Source organism: Homarus americanus, unplaced genomic scaffold, assembly GCF_018991925.1.
Source record: "Homarus americanus isolate GMGI-L3 unplaced genomic scaffold, GMGI_Hamer_2.0 scaffold16430, whole genome shotgun sequence".
NCBI classification, from domain to species: domain Eukaryota; kingdom Metazoa; phylum Arthropoda; class Malacostraca; order Decapoda; family Nephropidae; genus Homarus; species Homarus americanus.
Window position 1 is genome coordinate 2,096,474 of NW_024729259.1, and position 26,536 is coordinate 2,123,009.

Genomic DNA, 26,536 nt, shown 5'->3' on the forward strand with positions numbered 1-26,536 from the left:
TGGATATAAATTATCTATCTTTAACTGACTAATTCATCAGCCTTTAATATTATTCCCCATTATCATTTTCTTTTATTTCGTTGAATCTTTAGTGTTTAATTTCCTTTGATTAATCTATGTTGTCTGTACGTAATGGTTTGTTTACATTCAGCTTGTTGCTCATTGGCCGCGACCCAACTCCCTCGGTGATGCTTATTGGCTGATGATACATTCGTTCTCTGTAGTGATTGGCTGATGGATGATTTACATGATCTCAGTGAGCGTTGTTGCCAAATCTTACGGCTGTTGGAGGTAACTTAACCCAATGGATTTCGGTAAAGAGTTCGACCTCACAATGAGCCCATTAGCGAGGCATGGCGAGTGTAATTAACCCAAACATGATAATGATCTTTGAATGAATAATATTTGCCCTAACAGTTAAGTACATCTGACAACATTGCAAGTGAACCCAAAACAAATTAAGTTCCCTATTGGATCTGAATCACTATTGGGACACTCAAAAGTTCCTGTGTTAAGTTCTCCTCGTAATTAAAGATTTGAGAACGTTTGTAAATACTAAACTTAAAGACAAAACACAAATAAAAAACCTGAGTCCTCAAAATTATCCTCAAAATCTATGATAAATAAAGATACCTTCTCTTGACACCAGTTCAGAATCAAAATCGAAATTCAGAATCTTTCTAAATCCGGACTGAGGAGTCAGTAACATACAGGACGATTTTTATTCTCGGTTTGTTGACTTAAAACACTCGTACATAAAACTTAAACCTATAAAGGAGATCCAATAATCATCACTAACCTATCATACAAAAATAAAGCATCAGGATAAAACAATGAAAAAGCATCAGGAAGCCATCACAGTGACCATAAAAAAAATACACTGTGATCGAAAAGTCTCTGTGCATCTGTAAAAATTAACCCTAGTGTTGTTCTTCGTTCTTATCACATTGTTTTATACTTTGTTTTATTTATGGTGAATATTAGAAATGGTCAGAGTACATTTTGGAACTGGTTATCATTATTAATTTAAAATGTAAGTAGAACAAATTATAAAAACAATGTAATAATAACAAAGAACATCAATGTGGTTAATGTTTACAGGTGCACAGAGACTTTTCGACTACCCTGTGTAAAATAAGGTACATATTGTAAGACGTTTAGCCACGATGACACAAAACTCTACGGTCATCAACACCAACATTTCACTTAATCGTCAACTTTCGTCTTTTTTTCATATCACTGACCACCTGTTGACCTTTGACATCTAGTTATGAATGTTACTGTAATATATTGGTGTTGTGACAAGGAATGAGAAAATGCATTGAATTGGCTCGTGTCGGGTATATAAATAGAGTTGCAAAGGTTCGTACGTTAAATAGTCCCTTAATTGTGACTTATGACAAAAAAATGGATTCTCAAATATTCATACGTTCATTTTTTCACCTTATTGTTGATGAGAAGAAAACAACTAACTGGCAACTACCCCTTACCGCCACTTAAGTCAGTATATATGGGTAAAGAAAAGACCATTGTACAAACAGTTATGATTCAGGAAAGGGCTAAGGAGGTGTTTCTTGTTCAAGTGAGAAAGGAAGGGAGATAAATAGGGAAAAATGAGTGAGAGAAGCATATGATTACAGGAGAGAAGGAGGTGTAAGAGAATGAGGGAGGGGAGATGAGGTGTGAGGGAATCTATGGGACAGTGGTGTGTGTGTATGTGAGAGAGAGAGAAACGTGGTAGAATCATGGAGGGGGATTGAGAGCCATGGAAGTGCTAAAGAAAGAGAGTGAGAGAGACAGAGACCCTAAACAACAGGAAGGAGGAGGGGAGGGAGAGGAGAACACCAACAGTAAGGGAGAGAGGGCCAGGAGGTGATGGGCTGGGTGCTCCTCGACGACCAGCACCACTACCCGAGGTTGAAGGCGTTAATGGAGCTGACGGCGGCATTGGCGTCTGTACACATGCGCTTGATGTTGTATGACTGACCCTGGAAGAGAGAGAGAGAGGAGGTTAAACGCCATAATAATGAGTAATAATAATAGTAGTAGTAGTAATAACATATCGATAATTAGACTTAAGAACATCTCACTTAAAGACAGCTGGTATTTAGGGACACAGACAGCTGGTATTTAGGGACACAGACAGCTGGTACTTAAGTAACAACACAGCTGGAACTCTTACCGCGGGACAGCTGGGGTTAGCGGCCACAGGAGGAGCGGCCCTGGTTGTTCGTTTAACAGGTGGCCGAGAGGGAAGAATGCTGGAAGATAAACAACAATAACAGGATTATTTTATTGTTTTATTTTTATATTGATAACGAAAATGAGAAGCGCGTTAATATGTGATGATTTTAAAAGATAACGAAAGATGAAGAGCGAAATAGAGAGAGGAAGGAGAATAAGGGGGTGAGAGAGATTGGAGGGAGAATAAGGGGGTGAGAGATAGGAGACAACTTACGTGTTCCTGCACTTGGCATTAATATCCCTGACGGCGCCGCTCCTACACCCTACCAGTCGGGTCTCGAAGACGTTGCCTGGCGTAGCGTGTGGTAGAGGAGAGCGTCGGCGGCGGCGGTGGTGGGGTTGACCTTGTCCTCCCAGCAGGTCACCCATGATCCTCTTCACCCTAAGACACAAACAGATTATAAAGGGACATTCTCATCAGTGTACACGACCACATTGAAAAGGAACCTCTAGACTAGTTCACTTTTCCACAACCTCATGTTAACTAGTTATTTTATCCGAGTAACCCGGAAAAGCATCAATTAAAAAGGGGGAAAATTTGAAGGAATTAAATGATGAAAGTTGAAAATTCATATAGTACCTCACAAAGAGCTTTAAAAGGATGGCACTCCATTACATCACAAGAGTAATCCTTATAATTTCCTCTATTGTAACAAAATGGAGAGATGATGTTGTTAACTCACTCACCCCTTGAAGAAGTTGTGGAGTTTGTGTGTGATGGGAGCGTCCAGGAAACTTAGGTCGTGGCTGCTGCCTGTAGGAGTCTGCTTGATGCCCTCCACTTCAGCCAAGAGCTCACCCTCCACAACACTCGCGCTTGAATTTGTCTGGCCCTTCACGCCCTGGGGTCCTACGGATGGGGCTTGATGGAATGTGGATTGATCCTTCACGCCCTGTGGTCCTACGGATGGGGCTTGATGGAATGTGGATTGATCCTTCACGCCCTGTGGTCCTACGGATGGGGCTTGATGGAATGTGGATTGATCCTTCACGCCCTGTGGTCCTACGGATGGGGCTGATGGAATGTGGATTGATCCTTCACGCCCTGTGGTCCTACGGATGGGGCTTGATGGAATGTGGATTGATCCTTCACGCCCTGGGGTCCTACGCGGATGGGGCCTGATGGAATGTGGATTGATCCTTCACGCCCTGTGGTCCTACGGATGGGGCTTGATGGAATGTGGATTGATCCTTCACGCCCTGTGGTCCTACGGATGGGGCTTGATGGAATGTGGATTGATCCTTCACGCCCTGGGGTCCTACGGATGGGGCTTGATGGAATGTGGATTGATCCTTCACGCCCTGGGGTCCTACGGATGGAACCTGGTGGAATGTGGATTGATCTTTCACATCCTGGGGTCCTATGGAGGTGACCTGATGGAATGTAGTCTCATCCCTCACGCCTTGGGGTCCTAAGGAAGTGACCTGATGTAATGTTCGCTCAGCCTTCACAACTTGGAATCCTCCGGAGGGGGCCTGATCCCTCGCGCCTTGAGGTCCTACGGAGGGGGTCTGATGGAATGTAGCCTGATCCCTCACGCCTTGGGGTCCTACAGAGGGGGCCTGATGGAATGTAGCCTGATCCCTCACGCCTTGGGTTCCTACAGAGGAGGCCTGATGGAATGTTGGCTGAGCCTTCACAACCTGGACTCCTCCGGAGGGGGCCTGATGGGATGTAGACTGATCCTTCACGCCCTGGGCTCTCTGAGAAGCCGCCTGACGGTGTGAAGCCTGATCCACCTTTCCGTGGGCTCTCCCGGAGGTAGCCTGATGGTGGGTTAACCGGCCCATCATGCCTTGGGACACAGCAAGATGAGGGTCAACGACGAAGTAATCTAAACCTCCGCCAAACTGCTCCATGGAGAATTGTTGCTCGTGGCTGTACATGAAGGACGGGTAACCTTGGTGGCCGTAGTGACCCATGCCCGGTGACCTGAACCCTGAGTGGGCCATAAAGGGGTTGCGTGGGTGCATGGAGTAACCTGGACCCGTTGATGTCCTATACATAGAGTGGCCTCCTCTTCCTCCCCCATGACGCCCTTGAATGACCTGGCCATGGAGAGTATCAGGTCGTCTGTGACCTCCAGACACAGATGTTGGATGGGAGTAACCGTGGCCACTTGTAGCATTAGCTGGGCGGGAGACGCCTTGACCACCAGAGACAGATGATGGATGAGAGACGCCTTGGCCATTTGAAAATGTTTGGCCACCAGGGACAGTAGATGGATGAGAGACGCCTTGGCCACTTGAAAATGTTTGGCCACCAGGGACAGTAGATGGATGAGAGACGCCTTGGCCACTTGAAAATGTTTGGCCACCAGGGACAGTAGATGGATGAGAGACGCCTTGGCCACCAGAGACAGATGATGGATGAGAGACGCCTTGGCCACTCGAAAATGTTTGGCCACCAGAGACAGTAGATGGATGAGAGACGCCTTGGCCACTTTGAAAACCTTTGCCACCAGAGACAGTAGATGGATGAGAGACGCCTGGCCACTTGAAAACCTTTTGGCCACAGGGACAGTAGATGGATGAGAGACGCCACTCGAAAATGTTTGGCCACCAGGACAGATGATGGATGAGAGACGCCTTGGCCACTGAAAATGTTTGGCCACCAGGGACAGATGATGGATGAGAGACGCCTTTACTTGAAAACCTTGGCCACCAGAGACAGTAGATGGATGAGAGACGCCTGGCCACTTGAAAACCTTTTGGCCACCAGGGACAGTAGATGGATGAGAGACGCCTCACACTGAAAATGTTTGGCCACCAGGACAGATGATGGATGAGAGACGCCTTGGCCACTCGAAAATGTTTGGCCACCAGAGACAGATGATGGATGAGAGACGCCTTGGCCACTGGAAACTTTGGCCACCAGGGACAGTAGATGGATGAGAGACGCCTTGGCCACCAGAGACAGATGATGGATGAGAGACGCCTGGCCACTGAAAAATGTTTGGCCACCAGGGACAGTAGATGGATGAGAGATTGCCTTGGCCACTTGAAAACCTTTTTGGCCACCAGAAACAGATGATTGATGAGGCGCTCTGGCCACTTGAAAACGTTTGGCCACCAGAGACAGATGATTGATGAGGCGCCTTGGCCACTTGGAAAACGTTTGGCCACCAGAGACAGATGATGGATGAGACCTGCCTTGGCCACTTGAAAACGTTTGGCCACCAGAGACAGAGGATTGATGAGAGAAGCCTGGCACTGGAAAACGTTTGGCCACCAGAGACAGAGGATTGATGAGACCTGCCTGGCTACTTGAAACGTTTGGCCACCAGAGACAGATGATGTATGAGAGACGCCTTGGCCACTTGAAAACGTTTGGCCACCAGAGACAGATGATGTATGAGAGACGCCTTGGCCACTTGAAAATGTTTGGCCACCGGAGACAGATTGATGAGAGAAGCCTTGGCCACTTGAAAACGTTTGGCCACCAGAGACAGATGATGGATGAGACCCGCCTTGGCCACTTGAAAACCTTTGGCCACCAGAAACAGATTGATGAGAGAAGCCTTGACCACTTGTAAACGTTTGGCCACCAGAGACAGATGATGGCCCAACAGATGGCCTGAATCTCTCATGGTCTCTGGAACCAGTTGGGTCTCTAGATGAAGGTGTGAAAGGCCCGGTGACTCCCGGCCTACTGACCCCAGGGACGACACTAGAGGCTCCTGGACCGACACCTGAGACTCCTGGACCAACACCAGAGACTCCTGGACCAACACCAGAGACTCCTGGACCAACACCAGAGACTCCTGGACCAACACCAGAGACTCCTGGACCAACACCAGAGACTCCTGGACCAACACCAGAGACACCTGGGCCAACACCAGAGACTCCTGGGCCAACACCAGAGACTCCTGGGCCAACACCAGAGACTCCTGGACCAACACCAGGACTCCTGGACCAACACCAGAGACTCCACCAACACCAGAGACACCTGGGGCACCAGAGACTCCTGGGCCAACACCAGAGACTCCTGGACCAACACCAGAGACTCCTGGACGAACACCAGGGACTCCTGGACCAACATCAGAGACTCCTGGACCAACACCAGAGACTCCTGACCAACACCAGAGACTCCTGGACCAACAGCCACCAGAGACTTGGGCCAGAGACTCCTGGACTGGACCAACACCAGAGACTCCTGGACCAACACCAGAGACTCCTGGACCAACTCCAGAGACTCCTGGACCAACACCAGAGACTCCTGGACCAACTCCAGAGACTCCTGGACCAACACCAGAGACTCCTGGACCAACACCAGAGACTCCTGGACCAACACCAGAGACTCCTGGACCAACTCCAGAGACTCCTGGACCAACACCAGAGACTCCTGGGCGAACACCAGAGACACCTGGACCAACACCAGAGACTCCTGGACCAGAGGCTCCGGTATCAGGTACTGGGATGGGTGAGGTGCTCTCCCTGGCAATGGGGTTTCCGTAGATCTCGTTAAGTTTGGCTAAAGTATCGGGGTCGAATATCTGGTAGCCGGCATCCTGCAGGCTACTACAGACGCCCTTCAAACGCTCCAGGGCCAGCGAGTACCAGGTCTGGGCGGGACACACGCTAGGCATCTGGAAGGAGGGACACAATTAGTCTTAGGCCATGAATTCTGATTTTGGAACTTTGATTAATGTGTCGTATTTTGTCGTTTAAACACACTCAAAGGCACACATATATCTCTTCCATCTTTCAAATTAAAGGTTCAATTTAGCAACTTGATGCTTGATGTTTATTCTCCCGGTGTTACTTTATAGACTGTAATAACCTCTCTTAAAGTCTCTCTTGGACAATTGAGTATGAATCCACAACTCACGTGTACGAGTTAGTAACATATATGACAGGTGTTATATGGAGCTCACCCGTCCGAGTTAGTAACATATATGACAGGTGTTATATGGAGCTCACCTGTCCGAGTTAGTAACATTATATGACAGATGTTATATGAGACTCACCTGTCCTAGTTGGTAACACTTGCCGTCGACTTCTGAGGGGACGAAGGGTAGGTCGTTGGGTCCTCTGTTTAGGTTCTCGCCACCACACGGATCAGGGAGACACTCGGGTGGGAGCGTGAAGTCCCTGAACCACAGTACCTGTAGGAGTAAGGGGTCGTCTGTACACGGTAAGGGGGTCCTCACTACCTCACAACCTTAAAGACTATCTGGAAACGAGCTAGCAGATTCTGAAGACTATCTAGCACCTCTTTAAGACTATCTAGCACCCCTTAAGACTCTTTATCACTGCCCATCTCCTTCCCACGCCTATATAGCGCCACCTAGCCCTCTGATAACCATCTAGTCCCTCTCCAGCATAACCTAGCCCTCTCACCATCACCTATCCTCTCTCCAGCATCACCTATCCTTCCCACCACCATCTTAGTCCCTCTCCAGCGCCACCTATCCTTCCCACCACCATCTTAGACTCTCTTCAGCGCCACCTATCCTTCCCACCACCTTCTTAGTCCCTCTCCACCGTCTCCTAGCCCTCCCACCACCACCTAGCCTCTCCCCAGCGCCACCTAGCCCTCCCACCACCACCTAATCTTTCTCCAGCACCACCTATCCTTCCCACCACCATCTTAGTCCCTCTCCAGTGCCATTTTATCCCTTACTCACCAGTCCAGGGCCGCAGGTGAGGGACTGGCCGAGGATGGGGTCACACACGTCGTCATCAAGGTCGTCATCGCCCTCGTAGGTGCCGCCTGGACACTGACACACAGGCGTCCCGTAGGCTGTCTGGTACAACTGACGACCCGCTGTCAAGTAGTGTCAACATTAAGACAAGTTGAAGTAGATTAAAAGATAGGTTAAGGTTATTGGCTGATGATACTAGTTTCCTTATGGAGGCTATTCCTTGTAGGGGGTAAATTTAAATAAAATGGACTAGCCTTAGAGCCTCTCAGAAGGTGGAAGACTCGTTTATTTTAAAAGGGACAGAAAGTAGTTGATTGGAAGACTTAATGAGGGAGAGGCTATGATTAATTGGAAAGACCTGAGTAGTTAAATGTTTCCAAATTATACAGGTCCAAATTTGAGGAAGAGTTTAATTAGCTAAATATATTGACACTTGTGGCTGGTATACTGGAGGTTGTTGATCAGTAACGTTAGATGCTGGAGGTGATCTGTTGATGGGAGGCAGTGAGGAGACTGTCTTGGTAGCTTTGAGTGTTACAAGGTTACATGTGCCATGGACTCTATATTTAGGTTAATTAAAGGAAGGCGTGCTATTCAGGTGTGTTATACAGGTGTGGTTGAGGGACCTACGCGGACACAACATGGTGTTCATGGGGTCGTGACACATCTGGTCGCTGAAGACGAAGATGCGGTCTGGGGCACAGAGTCTGGGGGCGCAGTAGCCTTGGTTGGTCTCAGGGTCCAGCAAGATGTACTCCGTCACGTTACATGACCCCTGCGTCAGTAGCTGGAAACACCCGCCGTCAGGAAGCTTGACCTCATCCCTGGGGCACGCGTCTATCTGCTGGCTGGTGCCTGGAGGAGGAGAAGAAGGATCAGTTAGGTCCTGAGGGAGGAGGAGGAGGAGAAATAGACAGTTCCTGGAGGAGAAGGAAGAGAAAGAAGACCATTTAGTTCCTGAAGAAGGATCTCATCTTGAGTCACGTGTCTTCTACTGGGGAGTTCATTAACTGATAGACACGCGGACTATTAACACCCCAATACCCTAACCATTAACCATACACTAATGGACTCCCCTGAAGTGTTATACAGTAATGGACTCCCCTTAAGTGCTATACAGTAATGGACTCCCCTGAAGTGCTATACAGTAATGGACTCACCTGAAGTGTTATACAGTAATGGACTCCCCTGAAGTGCTATACAGTAATGGACTCATCTGAAGTGCTATACAGTAATGTACTCATCTGAAGTGCTATACAGTAATGGACTCCCCTGAAGTGCTATACAGTAATGGACTCACCTGAAGTGTTATACAGTAATGGACTCCCCTGAAGTGCTATACAGTAATGGACTCATCTGAAGTGCTATACAGTAATGGACTCATCTGAAGTGCTATACAGTAATGGACTCACCTGAAGTGTTATACAGTAAGGGACTCCCCTGAAGTGCTATACAGTAAGGGACTCACCTGAAGTGCTATACAGTAAGAAACTCACCTGAAGTGCTATACAGTAAGGGACTCACCTAAGTAGTGGCCGACAGAGGTTGGGATGGGCGGGTTTAGGAGCGGTAGTGTAGGAGCTTGTCTCTTCCACCTGTCTGCTACCTGTAATTAATTAGTGGTAGTAGTAGTAATAGTGGTATGTATATTAATATCATTACTATTATTATTATCATCATTTTATGTATTCAACTCCACTGCTAGAGGACATTTAATATACATATACAATACATATATAATACATATACAATACATATATACCAATTATACAAATAATAAAGTAACTTACATGATGACTTGTTATTTCACAGTCGAGAGCAAGAGGCACGAGACCACAGAAGGCGAGGACGGCGAGGACGACTTTGGTCATTATATTAAAGGCAATGTTGAACTCGTCCTCAAGTCTCACCTGCCTTCTAGGACGACTCGATGTCTGTTTTCGAGTCTCTGTAACATTCAAGGAGGACTCACAGCCTCTCCTCAAGTTTCTGTAGCCTTCGAGGATGACTCACAGCCCCTTCAAGTCGCTGTAACCTTCGAGAATGACTCAGCTTGTCCTCGAGTTCCTGTAACCTTTGAGGACAACTGTTTCCTGTCTCAGATACGATGAAGGATGCCTCACTCTGTGTCCTCGAGCATATATCTCGCCTTAGAGGACGAGACCTGCCCTGGACGCGGTGTTTTTGCTGGAACCCTGCAAGACGAGACCCGCGTCAACATGAAGGTCAGCCTCAATATTGCACTGTTTTTATTATACTCTAACGTGTTATTCATTATTATTCATTAGTCTCTCCACTTATTTTGGTGTCGTAGAGTTGGTAATAAGTTTGTGTTGGTCAGTAACTAAGGTGTCAGATGGTGAGTGAGATACGCTATTTATATATATTTAATATTTATCCATGTAAAGTGTGTATGTATGTATGTATGTATGTTTGTCTATGTGTGTATACAAAATTAAGTTATTATTATCAAAAATAGAACTAATGTTTGGTTAAAAATGGTACAGAGAAAAAACTTATATTTTGACAAAATAAATTAACATTGAACTAAAAGGTAAATTAAGTCAACATTGGGAAAAACTATAAAGACACGATTGGCTAAGAAAACAACGAAAACAAACCTTGATTTTCTTAAGAATTAAACATATACAAACTGAGTGGCCAAGAATCTGTCTATATAAAACAAAGAAGTCTGTCTGTCTGTTTGTGTGTCCGTACGAGAATCTCGGAAACTACTTTACCGATCTGTAGTGATGATGGATGGTGTTATATGTAGTGATGATGGATGGTGTTATATGTAGTGATGATGGATGGTGTTATATGTAGTGATGATGGATGGTGTTATATGTAGTGATGATGGATGGTGTTATATGTAGTGATGATGGATGGTGTTATATGTAGTGATGGTGGATGGTGTTATATGTAGTGATGGTGGATGGTGTTATATGTACTGATGATGGATGGTGTTATATGTAGTGATGATGGATGGTATTATATGTAGTGATGATGGATGATGTTATATGTAGTGATGATGGATGGTGTTATATGTAGTGATGATGGATGATGTTATATGTAGTGATGATTGGTGGTGTTATATGTAGTGATGATTAGACAATAAAATAATAACAGTTTAATGCTAAAAATATATACTTTGCTGTACCGTTGTAGTGAAAAACATGGTGGAACTTACATACACCGTTAATGAACTATTGGTGGAAGAAGAAGTTTTGGGGACTGAACAGTGAGACAATGTGGAGCCTCCCGGAGGGTGGCGTCCTACCGTGGCCTAGCGGATGAGCGTTTCTGCTAGTTAAACATAAACAAACAGAGTGGCCAAGAGTTAAACATAAACAAACAGAGTGGCCAAGAGTTAAACATAAACAAACAGAGTGGCCAAGAGTTAAACATAAACAAACACTGATTTTTACCGAGAGGATAAGAAGAGGAAGAAGATCAAAGAGACAAAACAAGTGTGTCAAAATGCTAAAGGAACACGAGTAGACCTTCACAAGAGGCGCCTTTCCCTCAATAAACACACACCAACCACCGCTCACTGTTCCAACCTGTCCTAAAATCATACTAGAAAAAAAAACAACAATCGATAACCTGTTCTAGAATCGAGTTTAGACCAGAAAACCACACCTTGGATAATAGCTGAGACTAACCCTGTTAACTCCATTACCGTCTTACAGCTTCAAGTTGAGGACACACACACACACACACACACACACACACACACACACACACACACACACACACACACACACACACACACACACACACACACACACACACAGAGGACTTGCCACCAACACATCGAGCAGTCGGAACACATTCGATGGTCCAGGCTGAAGAATCTACCTTTATTCTATAGTTACCTGCTATAGGAGCGAGGGGAGGGAGTGAGGAGTGAAGGGGAGGGGTACTAAGGGGTGAGGAGAGGAGGCCATGAGAGGGGAGAATGAGGAGAGGAGGGGAAGTAGTGAGGCGAGACACACAATCAAACAACTACTGAAAGGTCAACCCCGCTTCTTCACTTTTCGCACCGACCTGACCAGTTTAGCATGTGACCTTACCAGCCTTACCTAATGATCCATTTTGAAGGTTTAGTTGGTCAGTTCAAGGTTTAGTTGGTCATTTCAAGGTTTAGTTGGCCAGTTCAAGGTTTAGTTGGCCAGTTCAAATTTTAGTTGGTCAGTTCAAGGTTTAGTTGACCAGTTCAAGGTTTAGTTGGTCATTTCAAGGTTTAGTTGGTCAGTTCAAGGTTTAGTTGGCCAGTTCAAGGTTTAGTTGGTCAGTTCAAGGTTTAGTTGGTCAGTTCAAGGTTTAGCTAGTCGCCCATGCCGAAGGCTGCTGGTTTAGTTGGTCGTCTTCAAGGTTTAGTTACGTTCAAGGTTTAGTTGGTCAGTTCAAGGTTTAGTTGGCCAGTTCAAGGTTTAGTTGGTCAGTTCAAGGTTTAGTTGGTCAGTTCAAGGTTTAGTTGGTCAGTTCAAGGTTTAGTTGGCCAGTTCAAGGTTTAGTTGGTCAGTTCAAGGTTTAGTTGGCCAGTTCAAGGTTTAGTTGGTCAGTTCAAGGTTTAGTTGGCCAGTTCAAGGTTAAAATTACCATTGTCGGTATAGTAATTAACCACCTTAAAGGTTTAATTAATTAATGTAATGGTTTAATTAACATAAACATAAGGTTGAATTAATTATTATAAAGGCTTAATTAATTAGCATCAAAGTTTAATCACGAGGTAAAAAGGTTCAATTAATAATCAATTAAAGGGTTTAATTAACCATTCTAAACCTTAGTTAATTAGTGTAGAATCCTAATTAATCACTTATAAGTCTTAATTATAGAGTTTTAAGGTTCAATTTTCTATACAAGGGTTCAGTTATGTATTTGGAGGTTCAATTGTCTTGTTCAAAGGTTCAATTATTTAGTCGATGGTTCAGTTCTCTATTTAAAGGTTCAATTATCTAGTCAATGGTTCAATTTTCTTTTAAAGGTTCAATGTTCTTGTTCAAAGGTTCAATTCACTAGTTTCAAGGTTCAATTGAGTCCCTTTTAAAGCTGCGGTAGATAGACAGCTTAAAAAAATGGCTCCAGGGCTATGTTGAGACTAACCTTAAAAACGTTTGTGCTGGTCCATCTCACGTGCTGGGTCCACTGTCTGGTTACTGCGGTCCACTGTCTGGTTACTGTGGTCCACTGTCTGGTTACGGTGGTCCACTGTCTGGTTACTGTGGTCCACTGTCTGGTTACTGTGGTCCACTGTCTGGTTACTGTGGTCCACTGTCTGGTTACTGTGGTCCACTGTCTGGTTACTGTGGTCCACTGTCTGGTTACTGTGGTCCACTGTCTGGTTACTGTGGTCCACTGTCTAGTTACTGTGGTCCACTGTCTGGTTACTGTGGTCTACTGTCTGGTTACTGCGGTCCATTGTCTGGTTACTGTGGTCCACTGTTCGGTTACTGTGTCCACTGTCTGGTTACTGTGGTCCACTGTCTGGTTACTGTAGTCCACTGTCTGGTTACTGTGGTCCACTGTCTGGTTACTGCGGTCCACTGTCTGGTTACTGTGGTCTACTGTCTGGTTACTGTGGTCCACTGTCTGGTTACTGTGGTCCACTGTCTGGTTACTGCGGTCCACTGTCTGGTTACTGAGGTCCACTGTCTGGTTACTGTGAGAGAGATAGAAAGATAAAAAAGAGAGAGATCAAAGAGACAAAGAGAGAGAGAGAGAGAGAGAGAGAGAGAGAGAGATATCGAGAGAGAGAGAGAGAGAGAGAAAAGAGACAGAGACAAATAATAATAATAAACGCTTCATTATCTTATTATGTTCGTCAATTCTTCTTCGTTATCAACTTTTGTATTTGTATTTTTTTCATATTGTCCTTCTGTCGCCTTTTCCTTTTTTTATCAGTTATTTTTCCTATTGTGGTCTTTTATAATTATCATTCCTTCCCTATTGTCTGATATTCTTCTTTTGTTTTGTTTTTTGTTTTCTTTTACTATTTGTCGTGTTTTCTTGCTTCTCCTCTTTTTAATTGTATTCTTTTTCTTCTTCTTCTTCTTCTTCTTCTTCTTCTTCTTCTCTCTCTCTCTCTCTCTCTCTCTCTCTCTCTCTCTCTCTCTCTCTGCACACACACACTGTCCTTCAACTCATTCTAATTTACCCACATGCTCCTTTTTTCCCCTCCCTCACCCCCCTCCCCTCCATTTCTCCTCACCTCCTCCCCCCCTCACCCCTCCCTTCTCCCCCCCTCACCCCTCCCTTCTCCCCCTCAGTTCTCTGTTTCCTGTTGACACATCCATCAACAGGTGGCAGAAAACCCTTTGTTGGATGGCCTGCACAATGGACAACAAGGTTAGGAGCCGTATAAATAGCAAGAGCTAACGGGAGAAAATTCCATTGTCCCAGCCAGGTAAACGGTAGCTGTTGAGAATGTGTAGGTAAGCAGCAGTAATAACGAGTAGAAGGTGAAAAAGAGTAATTAATAGGTAGAAAAAGGTAATTAACAGGTAGGGGAAGGTAAGGGATGTTAATTAGTAGGTGGACAACGGTAATTAACAGGTCAGAGAAGGTATGGGGTGTTAATTAGTAGGTGGACAACGGTAATTAACAGGTCAGAGAAGGTATGGGGTGTTAATTAGTAGGTGGACAACATTAATTAACAGGTAGAAGATAAAAGGTGATAATTGACAGGTTGTAGTTGACGGTAATTAACAGGTAGGCGAAGGTAGAAAGATGATAATTAGTAGGTAGACAACGGTAATTAGCAGGTAGAAAGGGTAAATGGTTATAGTAGGTAAGCAACGGTAATTAACAGGTAGGAGAAGGTAGAAAGGTGATAATTAGTAGGTAGACAACGGTAATTAACAGGTAGATAACTCAGATACAGTAGGAAGGATGGTTAATAAGTAATCCAGTGTCAAGGAGAAATTTATCTTCGTGGACATTAGGACACTTGAATTACCCCCAAGGACATAAATCACCTCCAAGGACATTTAAATCATCTCCAAGGACAAATCACCTCCAAAGACATTTAAATCACCTCCAATGACATTTAAATCACCTCCAAGGACACGTAAATCACCTCCAACGACACTTAAATCCCCTCCAAGGACACATAAATCATCCCAAGGACATTAAAATCACCTCCAAGGACACGTAAATCACCTCCAACGACACTTAAATCCCCTCCAAGGACACATAAATCACCTCCAAGGACATTAGGATTATCGCCAGAGGATTTCATACAAGGCGATTTACTCTAGCAGGATTACAATGGATTTATGTCATTATTATCTAACAGTTTTTCCTTCGTCATGACATTGGCGTTGTTATTTCTGTCTATTGTGACGTCATATGTCAGTCTGTCTCTTATGCCATCAATGTTGTTCTGTCTATTGTGAGGCCAAGAGGAGTATTTGGATCACTTGAAGATTAGACATCCTAGTTTGTCTCACCTGAAGCTTAGACAACTTAATCTAACCTAATTTAACCTAACCTAACCAAACCTAACGTAAACTAACTTAATTTAACCTAACCTAATGGAACGTAAATAAAAAATAACCTAATTTAACATAGCTTATCCCAACCTAATCAAACTTTATGTAATCACTCTAACTTAAACTAATCTAACCGAACTACCCTAACACTAATCAAACCTCACACTAATCTAACCCTAACCTAAACTCATGAACCAAGATCTTAGTAAAAGTAGTCTTAACAGCTGTTCAACGCCATTTCCCTACATCCATATATGTAAACACACCGTCCACACATCACCAGTTAGGAGGTAAACGCAAAAAAAGGATCGAAATATTGGCTAAAATTCCAACACCCGAATATCTGAGAATTTATCATTGTATTGTCAGTTAAGTGAACGATGGAGGGAGTTAAATGCGCTCTTACGTTATTCCTAATCTCTAAATCTCCTAATCTCTGAATCTCCTAATCTCTGAATCTCCTAATCTCAAATTTACACCAAAAGTATTAGTGGTGGGCTATGTATTTTATTTCATTTTTTTTTTTTTTTTTTTTTCGGGGGGGCAGTGTGAGGGTCTGGCCACTGTGGATAAATGAGACAGTCTACCAAGGTGTAAGTGGAAAGGTCAGTGAAGGGCTGTGGGTGGAGGCAAGGTCTACACTACAGAGACAGACCTTGGGTGGAGGGTCGACAGGACAACAGAACCTTTCCAGTGTGACGGTTCTTGTGGGAATATATTAACCCTGGATATATGTCATTTGGAATTAGATCTCTTGGATATATTTCTCTAACCCAGAATAGTTACTTTAATAATGGGAGTATAAGAAATATATATTTTTTGTGATAGAAGTGGATAGATACTTATATTCATATGTAGATGCAAATATATATTCAAATAAAGATACAAAGACGCATACAGTACGCACACACACACACGCACACACACACACACACACACACACACGCACACACACACACACGCACACACACACACACACACACACACACACACACACACACACACACACACACACACACACACACTATAGACTCGATAGTTAAAAAAAGACCCATATGCAGTAGTTTATACGTCTCTCTCTCTCTCTCTCTCTCTCTCTCTCTCCTTGCTTCCTTCCTGGTAGCTCTACGGTGTCACTTGTCATTTCCTAAAAATCTTTGTTGTTTTTTCCCCACATTAGTTTCTGCTGAGTCATGATGACAGTGCAGGACTCGGATGATTACGTTGATACGGCCAGTATTTTTTTTTAGCTTCCCTCCCCATCCTCCCTCCTTTCTCTCCTCCTTCCTTCCATCTCCTCCTCTCTCTTCCTCTTCTCTCCCCCTCCTCTCCGTTTTCCTTATCCCCTTCCCTCTCTCCTTCCTTCTCCTCTTTCTTATACTTGCTCCCAGTCTCCTAATCAGAATTTTGTCCATGTCACCATGTAAACAATGACGAGTCTCTCTCCTCTCTCCCCCCCCCCCCTTTATATATATATATATATATATATATATATATATATATATATAATATATATATATAATAACCAAGGAAAAAACACAAAGTTCCCAAGCTTTCGTGTTTTGTACTTCTTTAGACTGCACTCACCCCTGAAGATGTGAATTACACAGCGCTTGAGGACTTCGTGTTTTCTTCTTTCCTTGTGGTTATCAGCATATACCTGATCACGCGCACCTGATTATTGCATATTTTATATATATAATTATATATATATATATACACGTGTAATAACAGTAAAAGTGACAATAATAATAATCAACAGAAGTAACAGGAAACGACGCCATGAACGCTCCTAAATTTCTTAATTGTTGTTTTTTGTCAATAATGTCCTACACCACCACAACACTACAGCCATAACAACCATAACCACTACAACAACAATCACAATACTACATCAACAACCACACTACAATACTATACAACCTCGCGTCACAGGTAGTTACAACACACACAGGAGCCGTGATAAACAGAGATAATGGGTCTCAATTACTTCCGCTTTGTACACTCTCGATCATCATTGTGTGTGTGTGTGTGTGTGTGTGTGTGTGTGTGTGTGTGTGTGTGTGTGTGTGTGTGTGATGAAGGACGTGGATGGATAATGTTACATCACTAAATAAGGAAGTAGGTAGTAGGCAGCTATGGAACAGAGAGGTACTACCGCCTGGGACAATATTGGAAGCATAATGTGTTGTCTGATGGTAGACCCTGCTGCCATATGTGACCAAGTCCCAGGTTGCTGATCTGACTGACTTTCTGCCTCATTTACACACAATTGTTGGGTCTCAATTGTTTCTTTTCCTTTGACAACACAACATACATATTGTTTCTCACTCTTGATTGTATTATTTTATTATCTGTATTTATTTGTGATACAATTTATTCTTTCTTTGTCCCCCCTCTCTCCCCCAGCCTGATGTGGGTCAGTGATTTCTCGGTGGGTTAATCCCATTACTTATCCTGACTTGACATAAACAACCCTATCCTATCCTTATTGTATTTTAAATAACCCATCCTAACCCAACCTAACCTAACCCCACCGTCCACAACCTAACCTAACCCCACCGTCCACAACCTAACCTAACCTAACCTATCCCTCGTCAACATCAAAGGAAGACGCAGTTGGTGCTTCACGCTCCTAGTAATTTCCTACTTTTATCACTCCATTGTTTGTGGTCCGACTGAGATTCACAAGGCGGAAGTTGACACACGTGAAAAAATACCTAGCATAACAAAACGAGTGTGTGTGTGTGTGTGTGTGTGTGTGTGTGTGTGTGTGTGTGTGTGTGTGTGTGTGTGTGTGACATACTATACACAAAACTCTTCTTTTCTTCCTGTATTAGTTTCACTGTAGTCCGTCCAGGTATGTAGTGATGTGTTGTGAGTTATTGTTGTTTGTTATTGTATATTTTTGTTGTTTATTGTCAGTGTGAGGTGTGTGTAGAGTTACTGAAGAGAGCTAGAGTGAGGTAAAGGTAGATGAATAGAGAGAGAAGATAATAAAAATAATAAGAGATAATATCAAATAATAAAAATAAACAGAGATAGAGATAATGAACTGAACATAATAGACAAAAAAAACTAACACCCCCCCTCCTCCTCCTCCTCCCCCCCCCTCAGAGGATGATCCAGAGAGTCCCTGGGGTTTTTATATGGCTGGGCGATTTCCTTCCCCCAACACTCCCTCCCTCCACCTCCCTCCCTCCCCCCAACACTCCTCCCTCCCCCCCCAACACTCCCCTCCCTCCCCCAACACTACCCTCCTCCCCAACCTCCCTCCCTCCCCCCAACACCTACCCTCCCTCCCCAACACTCCCTCCCTCCCCCAACCTCCCTCCCTCCCCAACACTCCTCCTCCCCACACCCCTCCCTCCCAACACTCCCCTCCTCCCCCAACCTCCCTCCCTCCCCTACCTCCCCTCCCTCCCCCACTACCCTCCCTCCCCAACCTCCCTCCTCCCCCCTCCCCTCCCTCCCCCACCCAACACTACCCTCCCTCCCCAACACTCCCCCAAACCCCCAACACTACCCTCCCTCCCCAACACTCCCCTCCCTCCCAAACCCCCAACACTCCCCACCCTCCCTCCACTTGCCTGATGGGTTATCCCAGGCCAAGTCAAGTATGAGATTCACGGATGCTGAACAGAACACGTCACGCTGGGAGTCAAGAGGACGAGTGACCTCTTGACATACCTGCGCCCGGCCGTGATGACCTTGACCGCTCACCTGTCGATTCACCCCACCGTCACCGTAAATCAATTAAGTGTGTATTTTTCTTCAGGGTGATTTATGGCGTCGTGAACACAGACAGACACACAGGTAAGTAGACAGATGGATGAACAGACAGATAAACAGATTGGGAGATAGACAGACTGGTAGAGAGATAACAGACAGACGGACGGAGACAGATAGAAATATAGATATCTAAATAGACAGAAGAGAAAGGTCGAAAAGCAGACAGACAGACAGTCTACCAAGGAGGACTTTCAAGAGTGAATTGTTAACGAAGACAAACAGGTGAGGTGAACATAATAATGCCCAGGTGGTTGTTGCTCCTTGTAAAACACACACACACACACACATACACGCACACACACACACACACATACACACGCACACACACACACACACATAACACACACATACACGACACACACACACACACACACACACACACACACACACACACACATACATGCGACTACATGTACATAAACGTTCATGTACATTCATATGTGCATACAGTTACATGTACATATACCTGTCTACAATCACTTAATCAGTTACCTTCTCACACACACACACACACACACACACACACACACACACACACACACACACACACACACACACACACAAAAATGAAGGAACAGCAACTTGGTTATAGAGACACTGCAAAAACTTAAGTAGGCACGAGAGAAAGGCGGTGAACGGGAGGTGAACGGCTACAGGAACGGTAAGCGGGAGGTAAATGGAGATGAACGGCTACAAGAACGTTAAAAGGTACAACCGAGAGGGAGGAGGAACTGGAGGTGAACGGCTAAGAACGTTAACAGGTACAACAGAAAGGAAGGAGGAACGGGTATAAGAACGTCAACAGGAACTGTAAACGGAAGGTGAACGGCTACACGAACGTTAACAGGAACGATGAACGGCTACAAGAACGCCAACAAGAATAACAGAGAAGATCGGCAGGTGAACAGAGCCAACTCCTTGTCCCCATTTCGCTGAGATGAAAGTCAGGAAACAGCGGTGTACCCACTGGAGTGTGTGTGTGTGTGTGTGGACATGAATGCGTATGTTCACTGAAGATGTGCGTACACGAGAGCGCACATACAGTATATATATATATATATATATATATATATATATATATATATATATATATATATATATATATATATATATATATATATATATATATATATATATATATATATATATATATATATATGTATACTTTACTGGATATATACTTAGAGATAATTTAAGATATCAAAGGGGCCATCTCTTGCTAGCAGGCACTGAGTGAGGAAGGAAGGGAGGAGGAAGAGGCTAGTGAAAGTGAAATTCCAATAAATCTCTCTCTCTCTCTCTCTCTCTCTCTCTCTCTCTCTCTCTCTCTCTCTCTCTCTCTCTCTCTCTCTCTCTCTCTCTCTCTCTCTCTCTCTCTCTCTCTCTCTCTCTCTCTCTCTCTCTCTCCTCCTCTCTCCTCCTTCTCTCCTCTCTCTCTCTCTCTCTCTCTCTCTCTCTCTCTCTCTCTCTCTCTCTCTCCTCTCTCTCTCTCTCTCTCTCTCTCTCTCTCTCTCTCTCTCTCTCTCTCTCTCTCTCTCCTCTCTCTCCTCTCTCTCTCTCTCTCTCTCCTCTCTCTCTCTCTCTCTCTCTCTCTCTCTCTCTCTCTCTCTCCTCTCTCTCCTCTCTCCCTCTCTCTCTCTCTCTCTCTCTCTCTCTCTCTCCACACTTCCGGACCTCCTCCTTGGTAATTCCCTAATCACCTGGTGGTCTTTTCCTGCCTCCTGGGACCCCGTCGTGCAGTCATGACTTGTACACAAACCTTTCATATTGGGTCGGGTCACGGCCTCTCCCTCCCTCTCAAGTCTGCCTTCCCTCTGCTGACTGGTCTAACTGTCTGCTCTCCTCTTCCTAATGGGGCCCTAACTGTCTGCTTTGTTCTGTTGACTGGGGCCTAACTGTATTCTTTGTTCTGTTGACTGGGGCCCTAACTGTGTTCTTTGTTCTGTTGACTGGGGCCTAACTGTGTTCCTTGTTCTGTTAACTGGGGCCTAACTGTGTTCTTTGTTTTGTTGACTGGGGCCTAACTGTCCGATTGTTCTGGTGACTGGGGTTTAATTGTCTGCTCTCCTCTACTAATTGGGCCCTAACTGTCTGCTTTGTTCTGTTGACTGGGGCCTAACTATTTGCATTCACGTGATTAAATATATTGATAATACCACATCCTCATCAAGGCACAACACATCCTCATCAGGTACAACACATCCTCATCAAGGTACAACACATCCTCATCAAGGTACAACATCCTCAACAAAACACCTCATCAAGGTACAACACATCCTCATCAAGGTACAACACATCCTCATCAAGGTACAACACATCCTCATCAAGGTACAACACATCCTCATCAAGGTACAACACATCCTCATCAAGGTACAACACATCTCAACAGGTACAACACATCCTCATCAAGGTACAACACAACCTCAACAAGGTACAACACACATTCCTCATCAAAGTTTAACACATCCTCATCAAGGTACAAACACATCCTCATCAAGGTACAACACATCCTCATCAAGGTACAACACATCCTCAACAAGGTACAACACATCCTCATAAAGTTACAACACAACCTCAACAAGGTACAACACATCCTCAACAAGGTACAACACATCCTCATCAAGGTACAACACAACCTCAACAAGGTACCACATCCTCATCAAGGTACAGACACATCCTCATCAAGGTACAACACATCCTCATCAAGTATACCACATCCTCATCAGGTACAACACATCCTCATCAGGTACAACACATCCTCATCAAGGTACAACACATCCTCATCAAGGTACAACACATCCTCATCAAGGTCTACATCCATCAAGGTAACACATCCTCATCAAGGTACAACACATCCTCAACAAGGTACAACACATCCTCATCAAGGTACAACACATCCTCATCAAGGTACACATCCTCATCAAGGTACAACACATCCTCATCAAGGTACAACACATCCTCATCAAGGTACAACATCCTCATCAAGGTACAACACATCCTCATCAAGGTACAACACATCCTCATCAAGGTACAACACATCCTCATCAAGGTACAACACATCCTCATCAAGGTACAACACATCCTCATCAAGGTACAACACATCCTCATCAAGGTACAACACATCCTCATCAAGATACAACACATCCTCATCAAGATACAACACATCCTCATCAAGATACAACACATCCTCATCAAGGTACAACACATCCTCATCAAGGTACAACACACTCCCAATAAGCGACAAAAATCAGACCAAAAATATCTAAGAGTCATTCAATTCTCGTTCATCATAAGAAACACTACGTCACCATCCTACTCGAAGCTTTGATTACAACCAACACGAAAAGAACAACAAAAAACAACTAAATTAAGACCTTGACTAACACAGGGGTAGGGGGGGGGTCATCAATACTGGGAATTAGATGAGTGATGTACAAAAAGTGGTGGTAAAGGGAAAATAAGATTGCATTTATGTTGCATCCTGCGTCAGTACGTCTTTAGGAAATTTGTGCCAGTTGCATAATCATGTGAATGTCCTTTTCCTGTCTGTTTCTAAGATCGTATCCGCGTGAGAGCTTGGGTTTTAAGTGTTGTATTTACGTCACATGTTGTCAAGGTATAATGTAGTCAATAGGGACGACAGGTGTATTGATTTTGGTAGGTCGTAGGGTGAAAAGTTAAGCAACTGTGACCTAAAGAAACAAGTGTATGAATTTGCCTTCTGTGGAGAGTCTCTCTCTCTCTCTCTCTCTCTCTCTCATTAAGAAGTGAAAAAGTGATGTTGACTATTCGTGTTGGCCTTCACCCAAGTCATCCTCCTCCTCCTCCACCTAGGTCCTCCTCCTTCACCCAGGTCCTCCTCCTCCTTCACCTGTCTGTCTGTTTGTTTGTCTTTCCTCGTTGCTCGGTAGTGCATGTCTTTCTGGCCATCTCAGGTTCGGGTTTTTACATGATGTGTCCCTCAACGACTGAGCTCACCAGTGGCTGTAGTGACGTCTGACAACTGGTCTCCTGAAGTCGTCGTATCCCGTTCCCTGTGGCCTTAATCTTAGGAAGGGTCTTGGTCTTGGAGGGGGTTTGGGGCTACTAGATCTTGGATGAGAGGGGCTGGGTGTTAGAGGATGGTAAAGGGGGTCTTGGAGGAGGGTGGAAGGGTCTTTGGTCTTAGAGGAGAGGAAAAGAGGTCTTAGAGGAGGGGGAAAGAGGTCTTAGAGGAGGGGGAAAGAGGTCTTTGGTTTTAGAGGAGGAGGAAGGAGATCTTAGAAAGGGGTTTTAGGAATGGGAAAGAAGACTTGGAGCTGGAAGGGGGTCTTAAAGGTCGATATTACTCATAGAGGAAGGGGGTCTTGGCTTTAGAAAGAGGGGATGAGGGGAGATCTAAGAAGACGGGTTTTAGAGACGAAGGACCCCAGAGAAAGTATCATGTGAAGGGGAGAGGTGATGGTGGTGTTAGTTCCCACCTCTCCCAGCAGGTCGAGAGAGGAGAGCCACTTGTCCCCACTCAACTACACACACACACACACACACACACACACACACACATCGTCTTAAAGGTCATCTGCAGCTAGCAAAGCAAGCAAACATGCATAGGAGTGCCACGCCTCGCCTCCAGTAAGTACAGGATCACCCACACAGGATCCTTGGAGGGATTCCTTTTATTAGCGACTCGCCTCGACTCCACCGCGCCCTCAACCAATACCAAAACTTGACCTTATTATTATGACTTTTTTGTTATTGTTTGTCTTGTCTTTTTGTTTTGTTTTGATTGGTTCTGGTGGGCAGGTTGGTAAGTGGTTTGGTGGGGGGTAGATGGGCACGGGCAGGTGGGTAGATGGACAGGTGAGTACCGTAGGCGACTAGGCAGGTGAAGAGGGTGGTAGGTGGTTGCGCAGGTTACTAAGTGGGTAGGTAGGTGACTGGACAGGTGGAAAACTGGGTAGGTGATTGGGCAAGTGACTAAGTGGGGAGGTTGGGCAGGTGACTAGATGGACAGGTAAGTAAGTGGGCAGGTAAGTAATAAAGATATACCCTGGGTACTAAAACTAGAATCTTATCAGGTTTTTTCTCTCTTAATTAAAGGTTGTCGTACACTGAACGGGAAATTCAATACTTGTCTTTCCTAATAATAATCATCAACTGAGAATGTCACTCACCAAACTCCGTTGTAAATTAGCTGCGGTGACAACTATTTGCATAATGATTAGGTACACGAATTTGCATGTAGAATTCCCCTCACACACACACACACACACACACACACACACACACACACACACACACACACACACATGGAAATCCAGTCATCTACATAATCACTTTTTCTGTATTTTGCTTTGTGTTAAGTCAAGGACAACGCGGTGGGCAAGACAGTACCGATAGGGCGCGTTGATTCAGAACAAAAAACAAAACATCACAACGAGTTTCAGCGCCAGGTACAGAAGCTTTAGATAACAAGTTACAGGTCGACCCGCTCAGATGAGGTGTGTATGTTAGTCGTGTTAGTTAGGTTGTCTTTCAGTACGGTGGTTAGGTCATATTTCTGTGAGATAGTGTGATGCTGGTAGTAGTAGTAGTTGTTGTGATAGTAGTAGTAGCAATGCAGTAGTAGTAGTAGTAATAGTAGTTTGTTATTATTATTAGTACTAGTAGTTATATTATTATTATTATTATTATTATTAGTAGTAGTAGTAGTAGTAGTAGTAGTAGTAGTAGTAGTAGTAGTAGTAGTAGTAGTAGTAGTAGTATGGATCTGCGGCTTAACTAAGTCAGCTCGGGTAGTTACTTTTGTATTTGGATAGTTAGGTAATGAAATTGTGGCGAAAGTGAGACTGTAAGGGGAGGTTGTAGGCCACGTTAAAAATGTAGTAGTAGTAGTAGCCATAGTAGTAGTAGTAGTAGTAGTAGTAGTAGTAAAAGTAGTCATAGTAATGGGTTCAGTTAGTGTACGAGAAGTCATCATAATTCAGATTCTTAATGATATCAACATCACTTTTTTCCTCTCGTTACCAATAGGTCAGCGTGTGGAACCAAGGTCAAGTGTCGGTACAGTTTCCACATCATTTTAACCTTGACCTTTGTGTCGTCGATAACAAGTACTGGGTTAGTTGCGTCTTCATATTACCAATTAAGGGGAAATATTTGTGCCGTCTTTTGAGAAGTTCGTTTCCGTTTCTGCTAATTGAGGTATATTGAATAAGTCATTATGCTCGCTTAAGCCACGACACAAGGACGGATTATATCAAAGGTTCATTAGATTATACTTGATGTGTTGAGAATACATCTAACGGAATCACTTAAGCTACGACACAAATACGAATTATCAAAGGTTCGTAAGTTTATGATTTTATTTTTATTTTTTTCTTATTTGCCTGGTTACTTGAGAGTTGATCTAACGGGGATGACTCGGGATATGACCACACACACATAATGGGAAAATCTTATCGAGTCCCTAAAGTAACCCAGATGTGTTTTTATAACCTGAAAATACTGGTCGATGCGGGGCTTGGACGGGACGTGGCTACACGGGGCAGGGCAAGACGGGAACGGGGCGAGGCAGGAGGGGGAAAATTCGACTGATGAATCTTTAGCGGATCCGGATTCACACACGTACTCGCTACAAAAACGCCCGACATGTCCACAACACTTCACATGTAACCTTGTCTATTTCCGTTCATATTTTTTTTTTGTTACCCAACCTTTGTGATGATAATTTACATGAACTCAGAATACTATAAGGAAGAAGAGGAAAAAATAACACACATACAGACAATTATTCCAGTTATACCTTTTAGCGTCTGTTTGTATGTTTGATGAAGAGGTTAAATATTCCATACGATACTGTTGTCTATTTGGAACTTGTGTGTGTGTGTGTGTGGCTATTATTAGTAAGTGGTGTATACGTATTTAGATCTGTTCAACATACCTGAAGTTTTGCACAGGTTTAAGTTCAAGGGGGTTGAGTATGGTTTGGCCTTGTTGTTTTATAAGACTACACATACACACATACACACACACACACACACACACACACACACGCACACACACACACACACACACACACACACACACCATTGAACTCCTGATATGAACCTCTAACAAACAAAAGAAAGAGAAACTAAACAAAACCTAAACAAAGAGGAGATATAATAAACATCTAAACAAAACAAACAAACAAACACACACACACAAACATAAGAGTTGCCGAGTTTTTCGTGAGGTTGTCCCTATAGCAACAAATTATTCAAACACTCAGAAAAACTAATTCAATTTGCTGGACACCTGTACACACACACACACACACACACACACACACACACACACACACACATACACATACACACACACACCTGGGGATTG